At 41.5% G+C, this 24,034-nt stretch overlaps 1 protein-coding gene across 7 annotated transcripts in view; it reads left to right on the top strand.

The window, feature by feature from the left end:
- KAT6B (lysine acetyltransferase 6B) overlaps nucleotides 1-24,034 on the top strand; it is a 197,283-nt gene that overhangs the window by 159,315 nt on the left and 13,934 nt on the right. The gene's annotated exons all lie outside the window — the stretch shown is intronic.

Genomic DNA, 24,034 nt, shown 5'->3' on the forward strand with positions numbered 1-24,034 from the left:
TTATGATTATTCCAAGAAAATCAGCCTGTGGGGATCTCTCAGCATATTTTATGTAGCTTCAAGACACTGTGCATTTATCAGAATGGTAAAAGAAATCTGGCATGTCACTTCAGACATCATGAAAAAGACTGTTTTAACCCAAGAGCATCTGTATTTCAGTGATGACTTGCTAGCATTGAAAGCAACCAGAAGGAAGGCTAAAACATGGTAACAGTCAAGACAGGGCAGTTGATAGGCAAAGTAGAATGCGTGAGTAGGCAGGCTTGACCCAGAAAGGTTACAGATTTTAATAAAAAAGCATCTGCATTGACCAACATATTTGCTTCTATGGTCAACCACACAGTCCAATTATATTGCAGTGTGCTGATGAAAACAGCAGTGATTCGCCCGTGGCATATGTAGTCTAGCACTTTCCTTTCAACAAGACAGCGCCCTCACTAAGATAACCTCATTCTTCCCTTAACAGTCTGTTTTAGATATTACCAACATATTACCTTTGGTATTTGATTGCCTCAGATGAAAACTTGAGTCCCTTCCTCTGTCAGCATGACTCTTGAAAGATCCTTAAGAAACTTATTGAAATTTATAAGAATTCCATCCGAATGCAGGAAGTCTGCCATTTCCAGGTTTTAATAGAGGATTTAAGAATCTGGAAAATTGGCATAAAGATGTTTGTGTTCCATACCTAATACCTGCTGTTTTTAGTTCCGATACCTTATCCACACGTCACTCCGAGCATACTTAAAACTAAACTCCTTTATTTAATTGATTTTACTTTCAAAGGTTTTTTTTGTTTGTTTGTTTATTTAAATATCTTCAACAATTTTAGACTGAAAAGCAGGCATGCATGTTGTACAGTGATGTATAAAAGTATTATTCCTAACAAAGAGGATTGGGTCAGATAGATGAAACTAGCCTGTTACATAAATGTTCCTAAATAATGTTTTGTGAGATTTGGTATTATAGACACTGTCCTCAGTTTGGGTTGCAGAGGTACTAAGGGATTGTTCCCATTCAACAATGTTCCATCTGACTTCCCCCCTCCCCGCTCTGTGTAGAATGCCTGACTGCATGCAGGTTTAAATCTTATCCTTCATATAGCCACATATACATTCTCTTTTACTTACGCACTCATCTAAATTCAATCTACCTGTCCCCATTAATTCACTCTCTCTCCTCTCCGATTATCCCTGAGTCACCCTTTCCTTTCTTAGTCCCTCAGTCTTCTCCCTCTGCTATTCCTGTTCCCCATTCTCCTTCCTCTCCTTAATCCCCATCACCCATTGCATTCTCCTCGCGCCCAGTCTCACACACTGTTCATGTTCTCCCCATTACTCCATTTTTCTCTTTCATCATACATCATATGCAGATGTATCCATTGATATATCAAGCACATTTAAAGGTCCTCCTCCTGCATTCCCTGCTCCAGTTAAGTCCTCCTAAGGCACTCAGCACCTTCCCTTCCTCTCATATACAGTAGCTCCCCACTTAACGTCCTCTCGCTTAACGATGTTTCAATCTTACGTCCCTGCTCAATTACAGAACATGCTCCATTTAAAGTTGTGCAATGCTTCGCTATAACGTCATTTGGCTGTCTGCTTTGTCCACAGCTGGCAGCCCTCCTATCAGCTCCCCTAACCCCCCCCCCCCCCCGCGCCTCCCACCCACCGGCAGACCCTGCGGATCAGCGCCTTTCCCCCGCCTCCTGCCCACGGCAATCAGGAGGGAGGGGGGAGAAGTGAGGCCTCTGTGCACAGGCTCCCCCTGCCTCCCGAACGCTGCAAACCAGCTGATTGCCATGGACAGGAGGGAAGGGGGAGCCTGCGCGCGGAGTCCTTGCTCCTCCCTCCTGCCCCCTGAACGTCACAAGCCAGCTGATTGCTGCGGGCAGGAGGGAGAGGGGAGGAGTGAGGATGCAGAGTAAAGGGGTGGGGGAAGAAGAGGCGGGTTAAGGGTGGGGGTTTAGGGGAAGGGGTGGTGTGGGTGGGCCGAGAGTTGAGTCCCCCGCCCCTGGTGCTTGCAGAGTAGGGGAACCTGCTGCTGCGCAACACGCTTCTCCTAGCCTACAGCACCTTCAGCCTCCTTGCCTGCCTCATTGTCTCCAGTGCTGTGCCTGTGTGGGGTAAGGCAGGGGCACTTCCCAACTATAGTACTGTACTGTATGGCAAAAAAAAATGTCCCTAGAACCTAATCCCCCTCCCCCCCCCATTTACATTCATGGGAAAATTGGTTTCGCTTAACATTGTTTCATTTAAGTCGCATTTTTCAGGAACATAACTAAAACGTTAAGTGAGGAGTTACTGTATTGGCATCTAGGCCACCCTGCCCTCAATCTTCCCCTCCCTTCTTTTTAAAAGAACATAGGGTTGCTCTACTCCTAGCTTTGTTCCCTGATCTTAGGCCAGAACCCTCTAAGCTGTGTGGCTGCGCAGCAGCCTATTAAATGTCATGCAGGCGCTCAGGAATGCAATGGGGAGAGATACCTCTCCCCTGGACTTGCTGCGGCCAGGGGTGAGGCACCCCGCCCCTGGCCCCAACCCTCTGCTCAAGCCCTGAGCCCCCTCCCACACTGCTCCTAAAAGCGCTGCTAAATCTAAGTCCTCAGCCCCACCTCCGCCACATGAATTTTGTTATGTGCATCAATATGGAGGTGATGTGTGACACATTACCCCCATATTGGTGCACATAACAAAATTCATTCCGCACATGCTTGGGAAAAAATAGAAGGAACACGTGCAAACCTTCTCTCCCTATGCTCATGCAGGTCTGAGTGGGAAGGAGCAACCATGCTGGGATCGTCACATGTCCCCATTTCAGCCTCAGGGGAAGAAGCCATCAGGATCCAGATAGAACCTGGAGCTGCAAGCTGGGCTCTCATTTCTCTCCCCGCCAACAGGGAGAGTGAGGGAAGCACAGCTTGTGCGCTGCAGGTGCATGAGCCATGAGCTTCTGCTCAGCTGCACTATGTTCATTAGTCCAGTCAGCAAAGTGCACAGGAGCCCTGTATCAGAATCCATTTCTCTGTGTACGTTTCTGTAAAGGTGCATAAGAAATTCAAACACACATGTCTGTTGCTCTCCTCCCTTACTTCCTTAGACGGATTAAAGGCACTCAGGAAAGTTAAGATGAATCAGCTAAAACTGTAAGGTTAATGCACATAAGTTAAAGTGCATTAAACTCCTATGTGGATGATTTCATTCACAAGTAAAATGGCCTTAGTTTGCTGTGAAGGAGGATTAAGCTACAGCAAACTAAGGCCACTTGACTTGTGAATGAGAACTTGAATGTCCCCATGTAGGTAACCCCCTTGGAGGCAGGCTTTCTGCCCTTAGGGGATGATAATTAGAAAAGAGAGGCTAATTTGAAAAAGGGTATTCCCTCTCTAGCTACTTCACTTTTCCTCCAGTATCCTAATCACTTTCATCAGGCAGGTCAGCTTTCCTCTGGAGTGTGTGATTTCCCCCCACCCCCGCATGCTGCTGTTGAGGATCTCTGTCCCTTTGGCAGGTCAGACTCGCCACACCTTGAGACTAACCCCTCCAGAGTGTGTTTCATAGTTTGCTCTTTCTCTCCATGATGGTAGTTGGGTGGTAATATAACACACCTCTTTCATTGTATTGATTACAGTATTTGGTAGCTAACTGTTGCCACAGTGAGACTCCAAGGTGAAGTCTGAGCCCTCATCTCTTTGCTTTACACCTGCTTCTTACCTGGAGCTCATAATTATATGCTGCAGTTTGGTTTAATTTTTGTTTAGTCAGATTGGAGTGCAAGGATTTTGCATCTGACCTCAGGCAACCCTCTGTGGTTCCCAGTTCCAACTTTTTCTGATACAAAAGAAATGGGAAGTTTTATATAGGATTTGTGAGACCTAGAAGTTGCACCACATTACAGGTTATTTGCCCCTTTCTCCCCACTACGATGTGACTTTTGGTTACAGAACCGCCATGAGCCCCTTTCCCAGTTGTTTGAATGCCCTTTAGTAGTGCTAGAGACAATCTCTCTCTGTCTTGGAATGACAGACTTATCAGCTGAGATGATTATAAATAGCTTACCTGGAAATATGGGTTATCTCATAGTAAGTACCTTTGATACCTTCTGCAGTCCTCAGAGTTTGTTAAAAATATGATCATCATCTTCAAATCAACCATCTGGTGTATTTTGCAATCAAAATTGTTGCTTAGCCTTCGACGGCAATGTAATGGTGGTTCTTAATGACATTTATTCAACTGTTACAACTACATATGCTACTTATAAACATCTCAGTGTTTGAAGTCATTAATATATTTTTAAAATCAAGAGATCCGCACATAAAATCCAGGGCAAGAATCAAACCTCAGTAATGATCTTTTGAACTGCTTAACCTGCTGACAAATCTGTTCCTCCTGTTGGCACCATGGTTTTGGTTTCAGAGGTGCTGTAATTCCTCTCCTCTCACTTATTCTCTCACTACAGTTCTAATTAGTCTTGTGTAGACCAAAAAAACCAAAAACCCAGTCAAGGATTTATTGGCAACCAGCACAGGTGAAGTGAGTGTTAGCCAATTAATTTTCAAAGGGAGCTTTTTGTTGTTTTGACTTTAATGCTGTCTGCATTACCCTTCCTTCCCTTAGTCAAGGGAATTTGTTTAGCCTCTTCTATGAAATTTTCTATAAAGGAACCAAAGGTTTCAGGCCCCCTGTGCTGCGTTTAGTTGAGAATGTAGAGGCGAGTGATAGCTACATTCTTCCTCGTAACAATAATGAGCGAAACTTTGACTTGGCCCTGTTCAAAGTAAGTAAAGCTTTTTCTTTAACTGGACAAAGAAGAAAAGAGAATGTAGCAGGTTGTTCACTTACCTAAGGATCTCAAGTTACAGCTGACCTTTCTTTTTCTCAGCAGCAATGTTTACAAGGACCATGGCATTGTGGCCCCTTTGAAAGCATTCTTAAAGCAGCTTCAAAAAGGATATAAACTCCTATTTAAGGTCCTCGATCTTTGACAGTCCCCTCCCCCTCCTCCCGACCTGTCTGGGAGGTGTGGATGCACACACATGGAAAATATTGCCATAAATAGGACAGACTATTTATGAAAAATAAGAAGTCGTCATATTTTGGGAGGGTACGTTTATATTAATCTCACATTTTGGCCTTTCTGGTTTTTTTCTCTATTTTTTCTTTTCCTTGGTATTTTCTCCTTGGAGCTTGAAATTCTGTGCTGAAACATCAACCGTACTGTACATCTGCTTTCTCATTTTCTTTTTTTAATAATTTCTTGGATCGTTTCATTTTAAAAACAAACTGTTTGTTATGGCACAGGATTGAAAGCTGTCTCTTGGTATAATTTAAAATGCTGTGAAAATATCTTCCCTTTCCATTTAGATGGTAGTATATCATAAAAATTGTTACCAGTTTTTGCTATTTTGCTTTCAAAACTCTTGTTTGATACAGTATGTTGCACAAAACCCTTTCAATTCTTACTTTGCATATTAAGGATTTATTTTACCAGGTTGTATGATAAATAAAACTCAGGTTAATAAAAACCTGCATGATCTGAACCCTTCTGAGTCTGGTTATTCACTCATTGGAAGCCTTTAAAGGGGATGTATAAAAACACAGAATATGCTTTTGAGAAAAGTTCACTCACCCTCTCTTCCTTTGCATTAGATGGATTCTTTTTAATACCTTCTGTTGCTATGGTGTAAGTTTAAAAAAAAATCAAATGTAGGAAAGAAAATAAGAGTTCAGCAATGCAGATTATTTAAGAGCAATCTCTTGAACACGAAATAGTGCTGCTGACTTTTTCTTTTTCTGAAAGACCCCATTCTAGTCTGTGAGGGCCTCTGTGTGAGAAAGTTTCAGATCTCAAGCTGTTCCCAAGTTTTGGCAGCAGGTCGGTTTTGTTGCAGCTCTTTTGTGTGCTCGGGGTTTTCAGCAATGTGATGGCATCTGTAGTATATGCATCTGAAAAGCTTTCCTAAGTAATTTGAGTCCATCTTCACGGTGAGAACCATTCAGATGGTACAGGGGCTGCCTGTGATGCTGTGTGTTTAAGTGTACATATACTTGCATATGTGTATATAGTATGCAGGCACACTTGAAACTGGGATTGGCAGACTTGAGATGTCAAGGGTATTACAAAAGCTTGCTACATAATCTTTCTAGATCAGATCTAAGTGCAGTGTGTAATGGTGTGTTGTGAATTTATGATTTTACTAACATATTAGCACCTGAATGCTATTGTTATTTGTGCTGTGCGAATAGCAAAGTGAGACAAGTGAAATACAGAGTATGGCCTTTACAGCAGAAAGAAGTTTCAATATTAAAGCAATCTTTAATAACTTTCAATTTTTGAGAGGTTAATTTTTGCAGCTCTTAATAGGACTGAATATTCATTATGTGTCTCGAAGCTTCAGATTATTCTTCCAAATCCATTCTCCTTGTATAGTGTCTGATGCAGTTAACTGTCTGGATAGACATTGTTTCCCAATCACACTCCTATCAGTAGCGGAATTGTGATTTGTGACTTCAGTGGTAGATGGATTAAATACAGTGAATTTCAGAGCATGGTGCTTAACTACATAATCAGCTTAGGTGCATGAGAATGACATGGTCCTTGTTGCACTAATTAATTGCATATTGGCTAGCTGTATAAGCTGACTAATTGCATACTAAATTGAAGTCCAAATGTTCCTCTTTATACTGTAATCACTCTGGACAAGTGATCAGTCAGAATACGCATGAGACTTTTGTCCATTCATCAATTTTGTTTAAACAGCTGTTAATATGTTGTTCAGTGTAAGAGGATATCAGATTTATGTATGAAACCTGTTTGTGGCATGAAAGCCAGAACAGCATGCAAGATGTTAGCAGGAAAAGCATAAAACTGGTTAGTTCTCCCAATGTTCAGTTTCCAATAATAACATATTCAGGAGGTGATGTCTATGCATGAAAGCAGAGTGCCTGTTGGTGAAGTCTTTTCATTGGCTATTTTAGTGCTGTGACAAAGGTGACGTTTAAAAGGATTTTTGATGTGATGCACAGACAGTAGTTGTTTTAAATGTTCATTACTCTAAACATAATAAGACTGAAAATAAATTCAGTAGAAAAAATCCATTGACTAATGGTACTGAATGGTGCTTAGACTGAATATTGCTGAAGTGCAGTATGTTGTCACATCAGCAAATCTTTTTTCAAATTAAAATAGAGCTCTTGGAAATTCAGTGCAGTGGGTTAAGAGAAATTCAGTTATATGTGTAACTACTTTTGTTCATGTTGCAGCATGAGCAGTTAATGAAGTAAATTGATTTGAGACACCAATGAGCTACAAAAGATGATAGAAAGCTCTTGATTTTTATCTCGGGACAACAAAACAAGTTGTAAATTGCTGCAGGTTTTCAAAAGTCCTGTTTAATCTAGGATACTGCTGCTAAAATTTCCCACCATTGCTACCACCAGTTGAGCTCCACCAGCAGAAGCACTAGTATAGGTCAGTTGCTATCAGCAGGTTATGAGCAGGGTTAGATGACATGCAGCTTCAAACCTGGCAGCTACTTGAAGGCCTGCCTACATCCATGATTCCACTATTGCTACTGCTGGTGGAACTGAACCAGTACTAACAATGCTGGGGAACTTTAGCAAAAATAGCTCCATGACACATTGCCTACAAAATGAAATAAATGACTAGTTTGGAGGGATCTCAGTGATTTGAGCATTGGCCTGCTAAACCTAGGGTTGTGAATTCAATCCTTGAGGGGGCCATTTAGGGATTTGGGGATTTAGTTGGGGATTGGTCCTGCTTTGAGCAGGGGGTTGGACTAGATGACCTCCTGAGGTCACTTCCAACCCTGATATTCTAAGATTCTATGATCTGATTTACAACACCATAATTCCCTGGCAAAGTTTTAAACAGGGATTAGTTTTGTGAAAACAGTAGTTCTGTGTAATAGACAGGACTGGATCATACCACAGCCATAGAACTGTAATGTGGTGTGGTAACATAATTAAAACATGCTTTGGTCTTGTTTATGCAGGCAAGACTGAGCAATTCTTTAACCGTGGCAGGACTCTGCTGTGTTGTAACTTAGTCCCCCCCAATACAGTAGGATTTATAGTATTAGGATTTAGATGAACTAAAGAAGCTTTGTTAGGAGATACTGTCTGGGTTAATAGGCCCAAATCTGGATCTTCCTTAATGTATGAGTACCTTGTCCTAGGGTCTTCCCAGTTACTTAAATTTTCTTCTAATTTTTAAACATCCTTGCAATCCTGATTTAATTGTTACAGGGTTTTAAAATAGCTTTTTAAAAAACCTGGTGCACAGTTGCTGTGATCAGAAGCCTTTTGGGATGTGATGAGAGCTCTTGTTTAGCATGCCTTTCTGTTCTGTTTTTTATATGCAAGCGGTAAATTGAAATTTACAAGAATCCTGCTCTTGAAATCCTGTTCCTTGGTGCCTCAGAGAGAGAGAGACTTGTAAATTTCACTTTATTGCTTATAGGGAAGAAGGCCAGAGACTTGCCTTTGAAAGATAAGCAACACCATGATAACTATGGGACAGTTTGTGGAAGAAATGCTACAAAAGCAGAGGTGAGTAAGAAAAGAGCAATTCCCAGAGATAGGTCAGGAGGAGGAGGGGGAGTATTCACAGCTATGTTGATGAGACTGTGCTGAAGGGAATAAAAGAAACATTAGGAGAACATTATAAATCATTCTCATGGAAGGGCAGACCATCCTTCATGTAGTCTTCTCTGTTACAGACTTCCTTCTGCTTTACAAGCGCCCTTTGGGTAATGGAGTAGCGCTGTGGTTCTCTCCACTACAGGTGATCTTGTCATAGTCCAGTCCAGGGAATCAATGGAGATGATAATTTATTTTCAGGGACATGATTCTAGTGAGCTACAAAGGTTCTTAGAAGCTAACCCCTTCCTACCCCCACTTTCCCACTTCAGTAAGAGATGCACATCCTCAAGCACCAGTCAGTAAGAGAGCATGTTCTTTTCCCAACTTCTAAGGAGTGAGTGCCCTTATGAATTTTTTAAAAGCTTTCTTCAGAACTTGAGTGCAACCGTCTGTTCTTGTTTTATAAAAGGACCTGTATGTTTATGTGTCTGGCACCAGTCTGACCCAATTATGATGTATTTATAGGAAGCCATTTTAATGTTATCCCGTTATCCCAACAGCTCCTTTAACAAGCCCCCCAGTAGCTTGGTTGTTGGCATAATTTTAGGGTTACCATATGTCCGTTTTTTTCCCGGACATGTCCGGCTTTTCGGCAATCAACCCCCCGTCCGGGGGGAATTGCCAAAAAGCCAAACATGTCCGGGACAATGCCGGCCGGGCACTTCCCCTCCCGCGGCTGCTCTGCTCCTCCCCTGACTCTTTGGCTCTGTTTAAGAGCTGAGCGCTACGGGCTTTGGGCAGCCCCCATGCCTCCGGACCCTGTGCCACCGGAGCCCGGGAGGGGACGTGCCCAGCCGGAGGCGCAGGGTCCGGAGGCATAGGGGCTGCCCGAAGTCTAAGCGCTACTGGCTTCACGGTTTGCCGGGCAGCCTCCAGACCCTGCGCCCCCGGCTGGGCGCTTCCCCTCCCGGGCTCCAGCTGCACTGGGGAAGCGCCGGCCGGGGGCGCAGGGTCTGGGGGCTGCCCAGCAAACCGTGAAGCCGGTAGCACTCGGGCAGCCCTTTTTGCGTGGCTGGGAGTGGGAGGAAGGAGGGGGCGGAGTTAGGGCGGGGTTGGGGTGGAGAAGGGGCGGAGTTGGGGCGGGAAATGGGCGGGGCCAGGGCCCTGTGGAGGTTCCTCTTTTTTTATTTGTGAAATATGGTAACCCTACATAATTTGAGATATGCGGAAGCAAGAAGAGGAGGTGGTTTTGTGTTGTCTTTGTTTTGTGTTTAACAAAGTGAATAGCTGGTTTTGCATTGAGTTTGAGAAAGGCATGTGTAAATCAAGAAAAATACAATAATTATGTATATGCAGAAAGGTGGTTTGTGCATACAGCTAGCCACAGTTGGATAGCCACAGGTTTGTTTAGGCAAGTTGCATAAGTTTCTTAATCGTCCTCCTTTTTTTATTTCTGTCAACCCAGAAAAGTACTCTTTGATTCAAACATGCTGTAATTGTGATATTCTCCCAAACCCTCAATCTGTGGCTGCTCTGTGAGCTAACAGGCTTCGCTTCATCCAGACTCTGGACCTAGTTGCTAAGAGTGCAATGCTCAGTGTTAGAGGTACTGCTAACTTGTGTCAGCATGAAGATTCTTCAGTGGACTCCTACCCCCAGTCCACTGGTCTCCATCAACAGATGCCTTGAACAGACCTGCACTGGTTAAATTTACCTTTTGAAATTCTCCCTCTTGGCAGTCTTTCCAGTTCTTATCGGTTCAGGGAATTCCTTCTGTGACTCTCTCACTTCAGATCACAGTTGTCATGGCCTGATTCAGTCTTGACAACTCAGATTCTGAATTCCTATTCCAGTTAGTGATGTTATATAAATATGAGATCATTCTGAGAAATGCAGCTAAGCCTTTCCTGCCTCCTTTTGTGTCCTAGAGGAGGAAACATGTCTTCCTCCTAAGTGACAACTTCACCGTGACACTTTCTGTGAAATAGCCCACTAGCGAGAGTTCCTGATTCCTCTTCAGAGAAGTCAGCTAAAGTACATGGAAGCAGTGACATCTGTAGGTCTTACATTTGTGCAAAAACGTGCAAGTACACTTCAGTTGAGTTCTGTTCTTTTAATTTACCCTAGAAATTACTACTGTCTCCTGTAGGACCAATTCTTTTGGTTCTAGCGATTAATGGGTTAAATTTGAGCTACTGATTTGTGTATGAGTTCTCTAAATTACCCTAAATTACCGTCAGAAAGACACTGAAAAGCCTATTGGGAGTCTGAAAGCTTATATCTTTTCATCATATTTTCTTTCCTCTTGCAAAGGCGAATCCTGGAAATGTTTGAAATTTCCCCCTGATTTTTCTTTAAAAAAAATCAAATAAAAAAAATTTGAAAAATTTCAAATGGTGATATGCTTTAACTTTCATTCTCCAGCCTGGTAAGAAAAAAAATCACATTAATTGGACCAGGCTTACATGCTGTATATCCATCAATTTTAGAACCATTTGCAGCAGAAAGTGGGTTGAGATCCAAATAGAAATGGCATCTGTGAAAGGAGTGTGTGAGTTTTTTGAACACTCAGAGTGGAAAGTGGGTGATGATCTTTGACAAACTGATTACATGCAGTGTAGTTGTAGCCATGTTGGTCCTAGTATGTTAGAGAGACAATGTGAGTGAGGTAATATCTTTTATCTGACAAACTTTGTTGGTGAGAGAAACAGGCTTTCAAGCCACACAGAGCTCTTCTTTCCCTGACCTGAAGGGGAGTTCTCTGTGGCTTGAAAGCTGGTCTCCAATAAATTGATTACAGGCAGAAACATGGAGGAAGCAAAAATTTCCCAGTGAAACACCAGTTTCTTTAAAACCGCTCTTCTCGACCCTGCTATGAGACTCCTGTGCTCCTCTCCCAGAACTCCCACTCCTTCAACCTCCCTATTTAAAGAAGAAATAATTATTGCTCTGTATTGCTATTGCTCCATGAAATGTGAATTGTAACAGATTAGCAAGAGGCTTTTCCAGTGAGCAGTAGTACAGTGTCCAGGCCATACAGAAGATGCCAAAAAGGATTTGTAAACACGCCACAAAAGGAATAAGGGTTCTGTTTCCTACTATTTCTAAGAACCCAAATAGAATTCTCTGGCTACACCCATTTGAAAAGCAAACTAGGATACAGATTAGATTCCTAGATAGGCAGCGCTATGAGAAGCAAAGTCTGAACACAGGGAGATGGGACTGTGTATGTAGTCATACAATTCCATCATCCATTACTTTCTTGCTATATCATCTGGATGATTGACATCGGTGAAATTCCAAACTGATACTTGAGAGATTAAATATAAACTGTATTTGATGTAATCACACATGCCTCCATAAGTAATGGCTAAGCTAAATAAGGTGAAGAGTTTAACTTTTAAATGGAGTGGATGTCAAACAATTATATCCTCTGTCTTTAACAGAGCTGTGCAGGAAGCTATTTTCCTTCAATCCACAAGTAACTAGCAAAGCAAAATAAGGATTTAAGTTCAAAATATCTACCTATTCTTAGTCACACACTTCTACCTTGTTTTATTTTAAGGCCTTGACTACACTGGCTGAACTTCAGAATTTAAACTCATGTTTCAGTACAGTAAATCAGTGTGGATGAGCTAAAAACATGTGAGAAAGGTATAATAACCTGGGAAATAGTTACTTTATTAGGGCCTCAAGCACAGTTGTTCCAGGTTTGTCACACCTTTTAGCCAGGGCCATAGTAATCATCCGACTTCTTGTGTCAGGCTCCACTTGAAATACTGTAACTCCGCGCTTAACTTTGTAGCTACATTCCTGAAAAATGCTACTTTAATCAAATCCAATTTCCCCATAAGAATTAATGTAAATAGGAGGATTAGGTTCCAGGGAAATGTTTTTCACCAGACAAAAGACATTAAAACTTATACTGTATATGTATATAAATAATTTTAAACAAACAATTTAATACTGTATTCACCAATGATGTTTGTGAAGCTTGGCTGAGGCAGGGGCGTAGTGGTGTCGGGGCACAGGGGCTTGTCCCGTTCCACCTGCCCGGCGCTCCTGCCGGGGAGTGGGGTCGGGGGCTGGCCTGCTTCCTGGCTGGAATACCGGGCGGGCAGAGTGGGGCAAGCCCCCGTGCCCTGACCCTTCACCCCAGCTGGAACACTGGGCAGGCGGGCGGAGCAGGGCGAGCCAAACAATCTTATAATGGAACATTACGTGACTTTAAACAAGTATGTTCTCTAATAGATCAGCAACCTAATAATGAAACAATGTTAACCGGACTTTAAGTGAGGAGTTACTGTACCTATTTGCAGCACAGGATGGTGTTTGCAATGTAACTGGTTTGTACTGAGTTATTTTCAAACCACTTTCGATCCATTTGTTGAGCCTGTGCAAGTCTAGAGAGGTAACCCTGTTTTTAAAAACACTTTAAAAACAAGTGTACAGGGTAATCTCAATGTGGAGGCCAGCAATTCCTTCTCTCAAACTGCTTCTGATGGCCAGCTGTTGCTGAGGACACTTCAGTTGTGAGCCTTAAGCTACTCAGTCCCTTAGTTCCCAGAATTTTATTAGCTATTTATTTCTTTACTTGAAAGGATGGGAATGTTGTGGGGTTTTTTATTATTATTCAGAGTAACATTAGGTTCTAGTTTCCCAGAAGAGGGCAATTAGTGTAATCTAAACATTACAAAAAGGCGAATATTTGCTCGGGGCTATTAATATATTTTGAGGCGGTTAATTTGTTTAATATATTAAATTGCTTCCCAGTGACAGAGGCAGAGTTAAGGTTGTGCTGACTTTTCCACTGTAAACTCTGGTTTCCAGGGTTTTATAACTCTGAAATGAGAATTCCATCCTCGCTGAAAGGCAGATCACACGAGTCTCAGCCTAAGGGGCTCATTTTTTAAATGCTTTTTGTTGTTGTTGTTGTTGTTCTTGCATAACTGAAAAACAAATGTGTTTTATCAAAACAAAATGCTGCAAGCTATAAGTTTCTGCCTGGGTTCAGACGGAGCTGGCATTGCCTATATACTATCCTAGCAAGGCTCTGGTGGCTCCATCAGCTTCTGCGGAATTTATCATTTATTTAATTTTTTTAAAAGAATTTAGTTTCTAGCCCTTATGAGTGAAAAGAGACTCTTCTGAGTGTGAACCAATGTAGTGCAGTCAAGCAAAGTCTGCAGAAAGCCAATCAGAAACAGTAGCTCTGAGAAATGGGAACTGGTCCCATTCATATCAGCAACTTTGATAACAATTTAGATATCAATATATTAACTTCATCACAGTGTACTGTTTTAGGAGTAACATCCAACTAAAATTATTTAAAATGTATTTAGAAAAATCCAAAAGTCAGGAGAGGAAGTGTGTGTTAGTTTTCTATGGATTGCCTATATTTTGTCTCTTAACCTAGGTATTCCATGAAATATAGATTATTGGTAGCTGGTTAAAATTGCATAATAAAGTACCTGAAGCATCTGATCTGTGATGTAGCATTATTTCAAGAAGTGTCCTTCAATCCTCTTAACATGAGGATATGAATGGCAGATGTAAGGCAGTAGTCTTGGTGAACAGGCTGTTAATCCTCTAGACTCAGATATGTAACATAACCAAATTTTCTCTTATCCAAGAGTCAGATGCTCCCATTTACTGCATGACATGCAGTGAAAGAGAATGTCAGAAGAGATTTTAAAATGTCACACTTAAGATCCTCCACAAGAATGAAGCAATTGTCTTCTATGATGTCATTTTCAAAGGAACAGCATAATTGTAAACATTCACATTATAAAAAGCTAGGAATGGCCATTCTGGATCAGATCCATATCCTTTGTTTACCACATAAAATGAACGGCCCACGGTCATGCTTTGGGCTGTGATACTGTCAGCTTTAGCAAACTAAGCAAGGTTGGGCTAGGTTAGTGTATGGATGAGGAACATTCAGGGAACACATAGATGCCACAGGAAGTGGTTTTAGTGATTCAATAGGGGGATGCTCCCTAAGAATTTATTTTGAAACGGGGGCCCTGACTGGTTTTAGCATGCCTTAATTTTTCTGGAAGTGCTCTTTTTCACATGAGGTACTGCCGAGGTCCTAACCACTTACGGAATCATAGAAATACAGGGCTGGAAGGGACCTCTAGAGGTCCCCTGGTACAGCCCCCTGCACTGAGCAGGAACAAGTAAACCCCAGACCATCCCTGACAAGTGTTTGCCTAACCTATTCTTAAAAACCTCCAGTGATGGGGATTCCACAACCTTTCTTCGAAACCTATTCCAGAGCTTAACTATTCTTATAGTTAGAAAGTTTTTCCTAATATCTAACCTAATCTCCCTTCCTGCAGATTAATCCCATTACTTCTTGTCCTACCTCCAGCTGACATAGAGAACAATTGATCACTGTCCTCTTTATAACAGCCCTTTAACATATTTGAAGACCCCCCTTCAGGTCTTCTTTTCTCAAGACTAAACTTGCCAGTTATTTAACCTTTCTCAGAGGTCAGATTTTTTAAACCTTTTGTCATTTTTCTTGCTCTCTTGACTTTCTCTAATTAGTCTACTTCTTCCCTAAAGTGTGGGACCCAGAATTGGACACAGTACTCCAGCTGAGGCCTCAGCAGTGCCAAGTAGAGCAGGACACTCACCTCCCATGTCTTACATGTGACACTCCTTTTAGTACACCACAGCCTTTTTCTCCACTGCATTACATTGTTGGCTTATATTCAATTTGTGATCCACTATAACTCTCAAATCTTTTTCTGCAGTACGACCATTTGATTGCTCCTTCCTAAGTGCAGTACTTTGCACTTGTCTTTACTGAACTTCATCTTGTTGATTTCAGACCAATTCTCCAGTTTGTCAAAGTTGTTTTGAAATCCTCTCTTCTCCTCCAAAGTGTTTGCAACCCCTCCCAGCATGATGTCATTCACAAACTTTATAAGTATACTCCCCACTGTATCATTCAAGTAATTAAGGAAAATATTGAATAGTACTGGACTCAGGACAGACCCCTGTGGGACTCCATTAGCTACATCCTCCCCAGTTTGATAGCAAACCATTGATAACTACTCTTTGAGTATGGTCTTTGAACCAGTTTTGCACTCACCTCATAGTTATTTCATCTAGATCACATTTCCCTAGTTTGCTTATGAGAATGTCATGTGGAACTGTATGAAAAAACTTACTAAAATGAAGATATATCAAGTCTACAGCTTCCTTTCTCCAGGCCAGTAACCCTGTCAAGGAAGGAAATTAGGTTGGTTTGGCATGATTTGTTCATGACAAATTCTTGTTGGCTATTATTAATAACCCTGTTATCCCGTATGGGCTTATAAACTGATTGTTTAATAATTTGTTCCAACAATTTTTATTGTTAAATATCTCATGGCACTTTCATGGGAGAAGAACTGTTAAATCTGGTGGCCTGGCCAAATGCTGTCTTACGTTCTTCCTCCCTAAAACCCGCTGTATTGCAATTGGACATGATAGTCTTGCTCTAAACTTTTAATGTTGCCATGGGCCACTCCAGAAACAGGTTATTTCAGGGCCAGATAAAAGTGATTCATATGTTTAATATATTACTATAGGTCGAATACTTCAAGCATTTGTTGGGATTAAAAAGTGTCCTACAAGTAGAAATGGTTGTTTAATATATTATCTCCTCCAAAAAATCAGTTGAAGTTCAGTTAAGGCTGCTCAAGTGCATTTACCATCAGCACAACTACAAAAACAAACAGGAAACCACTAGTGAAGCCCTCACCCAACCCATGCAACCTACAAACTGTGATTTCACCTTTTCTACACTTACTCATCCAATCCAGTCCTCTCGCACTCCAAAACATGCATACCTCTGCCCTCCCCTGCACATGCAAAGTGCAGCCTTAACTGCAGTCATAAGCATTGGGGGTTACACTTTTTGGATGCAGGTGTAGGGAAGAGGTTGTTTGTATTGAGTGTAAATGAGATAATATGGAGAAGGCAAAATCATGCTTGCAGGTTGTGAAAGTTGGGTGGGGTTTTAACCTATTGGTTTCCTGTTTTTTTCTGAGTGTGTTTGGTGGTAAATGCACTGAACCGTAACTATTGTTTCAGCCAAGACTCTTCTGTGGAGGAATTTAAATTCATATTTTGCTTGAAATGGCACCTTTCATCCCAAATGACCCTAAAGCAGTGGTTCTCAAACTCTTTTTTCCTACGGACCACTTGAAAATTGCTGAGGGTCTCGGCGGACCACTTAATGATCTTTCCAAATATTGTTTGTACTGTTAGCTAACTATTGTAAAGCGCTTTGGATAAAAGCGCTCTATAATTTTTTTTTTTTCATAATAATTAACATTTTTGTTCTACAAATAAGAGCACATAACTCATATTTTAATATCAGTAGTCTTACCTTTGTAATGCGATGGATGTACCCTCTCTCCCCCGCCACGGCAGCCCCCAAGCTGGGGCTGGGAAGGAGAGGGATCTGTCCCCCACCACAGCAGCCACAGAGGTGAGGCTGGGAAGGAGGGCTGTCTCTCCCTGGTAGCCACAGCCCTGGAGCTGGGAAAAGTCACCTCTTTCTCTGGCTGCCGCAGCCCTTCACATCCCAAATTCCCCCCACCCCCTCTTCTCACCCCACTGCCCCCTCCCATCTACCCCCTATTCCCCCCAAGGCCACCACCTTACCTTACATGTGCGTCTTCTCCAGGGTCCAGGCACCTAATTAGTGGAGCCATGCCTGCGCGGCTCCACTAATTAGGTGGGTGGCCCTTCATTGTCTTGTGTATGGCCACCCAGGCGCACACCTTAGAGGGAACTATTCACGGACCACTGATGGTCTACAGATCACAATTTGAGAACCGCTGCCCTAAAGCATATATATGGATCGTAGGGGAGCCCCCAAAGGTACCCCATCATATCAATAAATCTTTACCTGGCCACCTACATGTTATCTAAACCTTGCTCTCACCAGACTTCAATGCACAGCCCACCTCTGCTGCTCCCACTGCACAGCCTATGTCCTTGGCTCTTTTTGGCTATGTGAGGAATGCAGCTGGTGAGACAGCCTGGCAGTGTTGGAAGAGAGGAGTAGATGACCAAATTTAACAGTTCCATCAGCTGATCTTCGTGAAGCTCAGTTAGATTGCCCTGAATTAGGGGTTTGCCCTTTTTATGTTTAATTTTAAAATTTAAAAAGCGACCTGTGTCCAAGATATTATCAGAAAGTTTGGGAATGCTTAGTTTGGAAAGGTGGTGACTGTGGTGGCACAGGTTATTTTATGAGTAGGGGGTCTTACATAAAACTCCAGAAAATCCTCAAAATTTCAGCATAACAAGATGCGAGCACTTGGAAGAGACCTCCACAAGACTGTGTCTGTATTTAACAAAGTGCAGTGGATGCTGCTGCAAAGAGTGATAAGTTTAAAGTCTATTAAGAAATGAGGTATGAACCAAATTTACGTAGTCCAGTTGAAGAAATGATGACAACCTTGTTGAAAATCACTATTTTCCCTTGAGCACTGCAGCAAGTCTCTCAGTAGATGCCAATTTGTAAGTCTGCTGAGTCCAGAGGTATAGTATGTTCTAGGAAAACTTTCCAAAAATGTGCCTCTGTATAGTGTGCTGAATGCATCAGATGGCTAGTTAAAAATTCTGTGACTCTTAGGGACTGGCTTAGATGGTAATTGATCTAAAACATGCATTCAAGATTCTGGCCTCTTCCTGAAAGTAGCTTCTGTTATGCCTCTCACATACCAGCAGCATTTCAGACATGGGTTTAGGTTTTGGCCATGTCCCTTCAGTCCACATGCCCACATTTTTTTGCCTCAGAGTGGAGTGATCAGCACTCTTGCCTAAGCCAATAGCATTCCAGCAGCAAATTTCTGGGGTTTTTCATCCCAAATTGGACTACCCAAGAAGAAGCTTTGTCTCCAATTTGTTCCTCCCTCCCTATGACAGCAGAGCTAGCAGAAAGATGAGAGGCATCCATCTGTGAGGAGACCTCAGGAGTTGAAGAAAGGAAGTCTGTCAGCCTACAGACTCATGCTCTGCCAGGAGAAAGCCCTTAGAGTGTGGATGAGTTGTTGGGGGAGAGGGGGCTCCACATTCCTCCCCCACAGCAGCCAAGGTTTCCCTAGAAACATCTCTTCTAGAGAAAGTCATTGCTTTTCCTTTCTTTGGGATGTAGCATGCCAGACCATTTTCACTACTCAGGTATTCCTCATGGGTAAATCCAAAAATCCACCCCCCACCCCCAACTCTCTTCACTCCAGTCCACAACAGAAGGGGAAAACAGCTTCAGAATTCCCTGAATGTCTGTTCTTAGTTGAATAATAGTCACCTGGCAAGGAATCAGGCATTCATCCAGACCTCCCTCCTTCCCAAGAAGGTCTGGCCCTTTCAGGCATGGATTTCCTCTCTTACTCCATATTGGATGAGGAGCACACGGGCTCAAGATATCTAGGCCATCTTAGACCTCAAGAGGAACTGAACAAGTCAACAAAGAAGATGAAATTCAGGATGCAGACTCCACCTTTTGTAGACCTGGCTGGAGCCGTAGGCATAACTAACAGTTTAAACCAAAGGCTGTGAATCAGAGTTGGCCTGGCTTTGACAAAATAACAACACAGTAGGTATTAGCTAATACCACGTAAGCACATTCCTGACTGGAGAGGATGGTACAAAAACACACATCTCTCGAGTAACTACATGTGCGCATTACTAAGAGATGGTACAAGAATACACCAACCCCTCCTAAGATAAGGATGGAATGACAGGATAATGGATAAGAATGTTTCGTTTGAACTAGCAGGTATAAGGATAAGGGTGGTAACTAACAACGTCTGGAGTGTATTATGTAACTTGTTTGTATCCATGTATAAAAGGAGAAGTCCTAGGAGGGGCAACTTTGTACTAGCCAAGGGAACAGCATCCTGGTGTGTACTGATTGAGCAGGTACCTTGTCGCAGGCATACATGTATTAGTGTACCTGTAGCTCCTATGAGGCTCTATGTGTTTTGTTGACAAATAAACCTGGCTGATCGCCTTTGCCACCAAACTGAGCCTGTGGTCTTTCTTGTGAATAACATTGAGGTCTGCTGAATTAACATGCTCCACTGTCTGCTAGTGCAGCTGACATTGGCGCCCCAAGAACAGCAACACTGACAGCAGTAACAATGCCACAGCAGCAACAATATTCCACAGCACTGACAACATCTTTCACTGTCACTGCAGGAGACCTTCTTACTTCAGTGGATCTGGCAGAAGCTTATCTTTATATTTCAGTCATTCCCCATATAGCTCAGCTATGACTTTTCTTATATGATTTTCCAATCAGATGCTCAAAGTCACTAGGAAGACAACTTCCATAAACCTAATGAGCTATCTGATTCTTTCTGAGTGGATAGTCCACCTACGAGTTGGGATTGACACAAGGAGAGCCAGAGTCTTCCTGACACAGAAAAAGTTTGATAAGATCCAGACATTGGTTTCTGAAGTGTCATGGAATGATGTCATCAATCCATCTGTATCTGCAGCTTCTTGGTCTTCAGGTTACACATGCATGAGAGCTTCAGGGATTCCTTGAAGGCCTGCAGCTGTTCTTAACAAGAGATGCAAAGCAGAGTACAACATTCATCCACAGTGATCCAGTTCCTCATTTGATGGAAACAGGAGGACCATCGGGTTGTGGGCTCCTTCCTTCCTTCCTTCCTTCCCTTTCATAGCAGCTAGTTCTATCTTCTTGACATGAGATCTTTCTAAATTGCTACAACTCTTGTATCCCTTCAAGTCAGTCACCTCTATTTCCCTGTGTTTCCTCTACATAAAGACATGCTTCCTTTTTCCAAGAATTTTGAAACATGTGCATTAAGAAGACACAAATATTATTTCATCTTCCCCCCCGGACAAGGTTGTTGATCATACTTTCAATTAATTCATTGCTAACGTTAACTTTTCCATACATCAGAGGAGATCATTCTTCCCTCATTCTCTTAACATGATAGGAAAAACATGGCAAGTGCTAATAAGCAGTTAAAATTTATCTTAGTATAGCCAACCACATCAGGAGAACAAGGAAAACATATTTATTCATTTCCCTTCACTGTAAATGCTTAAGAAACTAAATCCTCTATAGGTAGGTTGATCGGATGTTGTATACTGAAATATCTATTCAGCGACAGATAAACTAATTCCTGAAGGGATCAGAGCCCACTGTCCATGTTCCACAACAGCTATATGGGCAGAAAGGGCATCAGCCCCCCATGGAGAAGATCCGCAAGACAGCTATCCAGTTGTGTGTCTCAGCAGTTGGACATCTTTATAAAGCCCAACTGGCTAACTTCATTCCTTTGCAGACCTTTTGACAGGATAGTGCTCATAACAATGGTTTCCAAATAGATACTATTAATTTTTCTAGCGGGGAACTTTTTTCTGCCTGTTTTACTTCTTCCTCTGTGCAGTTTTCTTCCAGACCACTTGTCACTTGATTTGTTTTTTGGGACTGATCTCCCCCATTCCAACCCAAACTAAGTTGTTGTTTGGGCATCTTCATGATAGTCTCGTCTTGAATCCACGGAGACAGCAATTGTAGTTTAATATATCTTCCTGGGTTTTTTTAAACAATTAGTAAGACTTCATTATTTCAATACAGATTTGAATGGTAACTTGGTAGAAAAGACGTGGCCAGGTCCTGCAGCAAGTTAGAGCTTCATTTAGAGTTTGTAGGGAGAAAGGCACAAAGCAAAATATCTCAGTTCCAGGAAAAAAGAACTAATTTTCCAGTCAGATTAAACGGAAGTTTGCTTCAGTCTGCTAAGCTTGGTGTTTTGCTTCCCTCAGACTATACAGTCTCTGGAGGAAGCCGAATTGACCACACTTACATATATTTGAACTCAGATTTATGACCCTGTCAGCAGAGAGACTTCGTACAATTGGCTTGATACTTCCCTAGCATAGGACATTGAAAGATGCTGTGAAAAACTTATATTAATGTGTGAATTTGATCAGAAAATGATGGCTCAGGGTTGCCTTTTTCATACAATATTTGTAAGCCTCTGAGTCTCTGGCTTGGCGAGTCAGGATTAATTCAAATTGAACCCTAGATCCAGACAGCCCCAAACTTTGGAGTATTCAAAATCTAGATCACTGCAATATTGGCCCATCTCTCATTAGGAGTGTAACCATGGAGGCCAAAGAAGGGAGATTGTGTTAAGTTACATAAAGGTGGCATAAATATTAAAAAGATTGCTTTTTGCAGAATTGTTCAATGTAGAATAAATTACTTACATATATAATTAATTGCTTTAAATAAGCATTCTGCAGAATCTTTCATAGATAAATTCTTATTCAGATGGATTCCAAGGGAATTAAGTATCAAACTGAGCATAGCAACAGTTTGAACGGGGACTTATTCCTGTTTGCTATAATTTCTTTAATGGGAATCCTAGGGGGCTACACTTCTCTGCTCTTAAATTTGTGGACTAGAGTTTTCCTAATTAAAAAGGATTATACAGTTCTTCCCCCCCTCCCCATATATAATCTTAATCTCTTCTGTTGATGAAGTGTAGTAGTAATGAGGAGAGTCATACAACAAAACTAGGGGCCTGAATGTGCATGGACAAATTTTTTCTCAAACCTGGAGACAGGGCTAGGAGTGCTAAATGTTAATATTTTTTCTGGATATTAATTTTATTGTGCATGGGTCTGGTAGACTTTTTAGTTAGCACTATGCATCCCTGTGAAGAGAGCAAGGGGACTCTTTTCTTAACTAAGTTAGACCTAGTAGTACTTTTGCTTCACTTCTTATTCGTAACAAACAGTCTCCACTAATGGCTGTTTATACTTCATTTATTGTGCTTTCCCCCCAAATGTTGCCAGCATTCCTAGTCTCAAGTCTTGGGTTATATTCTTAAAAAATCTGTTAGGTCGTCATTTTGAGAATATCCCTTATTAAGACTAGATGGAGATACCAGCACTGGGGCTGTCTTTTTAACAGGGGCGTGTTGTACTCATTTCAGATGCTTCAGGATAAATACACGAGCTACCAAGATCAATGTTTTTTATTTACCCGCAACTTAGATCAATTATTTGGCATCTGTTTGGTAAATTTAATTTAATAGATGTAATTTAAATCACAGAACCAATTAAATTGTGTACACTGTAAGTAAGAGGAACTTATTATTTAATCTGCACTATTTACACTGTGAGTGCAAATTATTTTTACAGTAATATGATATCCTTCAACCTACCCAGTACACAATGACCAAATACAATCAGTCTTAGAACATGAAGACCAGTGTCTTCTGTATGCACAGTGACTTAGCTTGTTAGAAAATGTATCATAGTCAACAGACATTGTAAGGCACTACCAAATATAATGGCTATATTGTTATAGGCTACCTCACTGCAGTAAGCTTAAGTAGCACTGTATAAGATGGCAGTTGCGGCAAATAGAACAGGTTGTATTGGCCCAGGTGTCTTCATGGTTTCCATAGGTTTAAGCAGACTTTACATTTCCTGTGGGGCAACTTTCCTCCTGATGAACTAGTAGGCTTTATTATTCATAAATTCTTTTATTAACAGACTAGTAGATATCTGAATAATATTTAACTGCACCCACGATGTTACTAATCATCTTGTGTGTAATGGCATGTCTGCCTTTCTGTATTATGGACATTTTGTGGTCCAGACGCGAGAGAGTGATCAGAGTAGATACACTTTCCAATTGTCAGCCCTGATGGGGCCCACAACAGAAGAAAAATAAAGACCATTGTTTCATACTATAAAATATTGATTTGAAGAATATAAAGTATGCAGAAAAGCGAGGAAATTAGTCCATAAGAACGACCGTCTTTCACTAACCAAAATGTTAACCACCTGGCTTTAATTTATAGTGAAAAATATTGATTTAAAATTGGGGGGGGAGAGAATCAGAAATGTAATGGGGAATATGCTGATTTTGTCTTGGGATACGTAATGTTGGTTATGGTAAAGGCGCATTTGCAGTGAGCTTTGAGATTTAAATAAATGAAATTCTGACTCATTTTTGAAGTTTAATGCATCAAGCCATTTTAGAAAGTTATTTGTAAGAGAGAAAACTAGCGGTGCTGGTGGGCTCTAGTTTGACACTTTTTGAGCAATGTAATTTCATAAATATGGGCACCTGCTGTTTAAGGTCTGCATTTGAATAGTGTTCATAAAGGTGAAGCTAAAGGAGTATTTAATCAGGGAAAGGTGGACATCATTAGTTTATGCCATTTCTTCTCCGTAAATAGATTTTAATTACAATAACAGCTCCCAGATTTTTTTTTCACTATCTTTAAGCAGGTTTGCTCTGTTTTATAATTTAAAGCTTCTTGAAATTGAGGCGGACTAAAGGACTAGCCTAGATTATCCCATTGAGACCTACATGGTATATATCGAGGAAGACATTTTTGAACAGGATTATTGTATTA

This window comes from Malaclemys terrapin, chromosome 7, assembly GCF_027887155.1.
Source record: "Malaclemys terrapin pileata isolate rMalTer1 chromosome 7, rMalTer1.hap1, whole genome shotgun sequence".
Lineage (NCBI taxonomy): Eukaryota > Metazoa > Chordata > Testudines > Emydidae > Malaclemys > Malaclemys terrapin.